Below are 4,010 nucleotides of genomic sequence, written 5' to 3'. Positions count from 1 at the left end.
GCCATCTTGCCCCGTCTCCCTGAAAATTGTTTTAAAGTGTTCTCTGGCAGACCGGGCACAGTGGCTCATGTTTATAATCCAGTACTTTGGGAGGCCAAGGTGAGACGATTGCCTGAGCCCATGGATTCAAGACCAACCTGGGCCACTTGGTGAGACCTCATCTCTACAATAAATCAAAAATTAGCCGGGCATGGTGGCACGTGCCTATAGTACCAGCTACTTGAAAGACTGAGGTGGAAGTATCACCTGAGCCCAGCAGGTCGAGACTACGGTGGCCATGAGCGTGCCCCTGCACTCCAGCCTGGGAACAGAGTGAGACTCCAACTCAAAAAAAAAAAAGTGTTCTCTGGGGTCTCTGGCCAAGAGAAAGTCCATTCAGTCAGTTGGCAGACTTAGGATTTTATTTTACTTATTTTATTACTATTATTTTTTGGGTTGGAGTCTTGCTCTCGGCCATTCATTTTTTTAATGGAAAAATTTTATGGTAGGATATCTATAACACATATACACAAAAATGCATCAAGCAAATGAACATTTCAATGTATTATTACAAAGTAAACCAACAGGTAACCACAGTGAAGCTTAAGAAACAGAAAACTACAAGACCCCAGAACCACCTCCACTGCCAAGATCACAACTGACAACCATCTTGACTTCACTTTGTAAATGCTTTCATGTGTTTGCGTACAGATTCACTGTTTAATATGCATCTCTAAATTAGTTGGCTAGCTCATCTATTTTTAAACTTCATGTAAATGGAATCATCTTTTTTTTAATGTGTGGCATCTTTTGGCCAATATTATATAGTTAGAATTCATCCATGTTGCTTGACATTTAGTCCATTCTTTGCAGTATTGTTTTTTTCTTTGAGGCAGGGTCTTGATTTGTCGTCCAGGCTAGAGTACAGTGGCATGATCATGGCTCATGGCAGCCTTGAACGCCTGAGGTCAAGTGATCCTCCTGCCTCAGCCTCCCGAATAAACTGGGACTACAGGCTCAAGCCACCCTACCTTGCTAATTTTTATTTTTTAGAGATGGGTGTCTCACTATGTTGCCCAGGCTGGTCTCAAACTCCTAGCCCCAAGCAATCCTCCAGCCCCAGCCTCTCAAACTGCTGAGATTACAGATGTGAGCCACCATTGTCCAGCCTACAGTATTCTACTGTATACATATACACAATGGAATACTGTGCAGCCATAAAGAAGAACAAAATCATGAACTTCGCAGCAACCTGGAAGGAATTCGAATTGATAATACTGAGTGATCTCTCACAGAAACAAAGAGCTGGGTATCACATGTTCTCACTCACAAGTGGACCTTGAACAACTAACGTATTACTATAAGAAAAGGATTGAAAATGGTGGGAAACTGCAAGAAGGGGGAGGGGGTTGGGGAGGTGGGATTGACAGTAGTTGATATCTGCCTGGGGAAGGGGGGGCACACCTCTTCGATAAGGGTACCTGCACGGTGAATATTTGTATTCCTAGCCCTGAATTGTAACCCACAATTTTAAATAAATAATAAAATAAAAATTAAAAAATAAATATACAACAATTCATTTATCCATTCTACATTTGAGCTGCTTTCAGTTTTAGTTATTATGGTGCTGACATGAATATTCTTATGGCATGTATATTGGTTTCCTATTGCTACTGTAGAAAATTACCACAACCCAGGTGGCTTCAAACAACACAAATGTAATGTCTTACAGTTCTGGAGATTATAAACCTAAGATAAGTTGGCAGAGATATGTTCCTCTGCAGGTTCCAGGAGAGAATATCAGTTTGCCTCTTCCAGCTTCTAGAGAATGCCGGCATTCTTGGCTTGTGGCCACATTACAATCTCTGCTTCCCTCATCGTGTCTCCTTCTCCTGTAGTCAAATCTCCTTTTGCCTCCCTCTTATATAGATAGAACCTTGTGATTATGTTGGTCCAACCTAGATAATCCAGAACAATTTCTCCATCCCTAATCCTTGACTTAACTACATTTACCAAATCACTTTTACCACATAAGGTAACATATTCACAGGTGCTGGGTCTTACAACTAAGTCAGCTCTGGGGTCTATTATTTAGCCTACTGCAATGTATATCCTGGTGGACATAATCCCCTATTTCTAGAGGGTATATACTAGGGTCAAATTTCTTTACTAGATGTAACAGATTGGAATGTTGTTCAATAAATAGTTCCTCCCCCCACCTCGACGTGGACTATATGATGGGGGACCCAACAAAAGTCAAATTATCTTTTGGAGGCTGGACCCCTTCTAGCACAGGCTTCCCCGCTAAGTAAGTGTTCTAGGAATCCATTAACATCAGTGGACCAGCTAGTGTTTTGAGAGGCTGCGCTCAGCATCAGTGAATTTCTTTTAGAGATTCTTTCAACTAATTTGCCCATTTCAAGATGGATGATTAACAAGTACACCTGCCCACACTGTGCTGATGTGGACAGGTGTACTTGTAAAACCAGCAAGACCCCTGTGCCCTACTCTCCCTATTCACCTGATCTTGCCCCAGCCACTTTTTTTTTGCTTCCTTGGATGATAAGGGTTTTCAACGACAAATGTGTTGCTGATGTGGAAGAAGTGAAACAAAAAATGGCAGAAGCACTACAATATAAGGCATCACAATAGACAAGTTCAAAAACTGTTTTGAGCAGTGGAAAAAGCGTCTTGATAGGTGTATTGCATCAAACAGAGAGTACTTTGAAGGTGACTGAAGTTTAACATGGAAGGATACACAACTTTTTATAAATTAATTCTGGGTTGTTTTGGGTAACCCCTTGTCCGTCCCCATAACTTGCGTTTAGCCATGTAACTTGTTTAGCCAGTAGTATAAGCAGACGGGACACGAGCAGACGATTTAGAAGTGCTCGTATAACTGGCTAGTCCACCAGCTCTCCAATAACCTTCATCAGTGTAATATGCCCCAACTAGCTAAGGAGACTGCGGAAACCTATGGAGCAGTTTGAGGCAGACCATTCCCCTCTAGGGACAGACCACAAATAAGAAAATAAATGCACTGAATCCACAGATTGCATTAAGTCCCTAAGACCAATGTGGGGAGAAAATAGTCTTCCAGTCCAAGAATATGGTATATAGTATAGTCTTTTCCATAGTGAGGTAAAATCTTGTTATATTTCTTCCTGAGTACTATGTTAACATGCTGTTATAAATTTTTACATCTTTATTTTCTAACTTCCATTAGCTGGTATATAGAAATGGAATTGACTTTTGGGGATTGATTTTATTAGCAACTTTGCCAAGCTCTTCCTACAATTTAGATGCTAACTTTTGACTCTTCCACATATGTATTCATATCACTTGTGAACAGTAACCTTTGTATCTTTCCATCCATTTATCTGTCTTACTGTGCTAGGCTTTCTAGTACAAGATTGAATAGATGTGGCGTTATTGAATAGATGTCCATTTGGAATTATTCAGCAAATGTCCCTCTCCCCTTCCCAACGCATGCACTCCTTGCTCCATTGATGTTGGCATTGGCCACCATCAATGGAATGTTCGTGGACGTGAGCAAAGGCTTGGAATGGGTTTGGGCAACTTAGCTTTTCCTTGTGTGTCCACCATCACCATAGCAAGAGCAGGCTTTGGGTCACTCACTGGTACCAGATGAATTAGAGCCACATGGAGCTAATCAGAACTGGTCATAAACCCATGGCATGGACTTAAGGCCAGCAGAACCCAACTAAGAAGAGCAGACCTGCCTGACTAGCCAACTGATGTGTGAGGGGCAAATTTTGTTTGTTTGTGTTTCTGGTTGTTAAGCATTGCTATTGTGGCAACAGCAGACTGATACAAGTGGTAAAAGAGGAAACTCTTATATTCTTATCTTTCTTATATTTGTTTCTTATATTTGTTGTTTCATAAACAACAAATACAAGAAAGATACATTTTGTAAAATTAAGGGAATCACTTTCTATTTCTCGCTTGTTAAATTTTTAATTTTACATGAATGTATGTTGAATTTTTATCTCACCCAAAATCATCAGAAG

This window comes from Carlito syrichta, unplaced genomic scaffold (assembly GCF_000164805.1).
Source record: "Carlito syrichta isolate Samal-C Ts95f unplaced genomic scaffold, Tarsius_syrichta-2.0.1 Scaffold301609, whole genome shotgun sequence".
In the NCBI taxonomy this organism is placed as follows: Eukaryota; Metazoa; Chordata; class Mammalia; order Primates; family Tarsiidae; genus Carlito; species Carlito syrichta.
Note: the sequence above shows the minus strand (reverse complement) of the source record.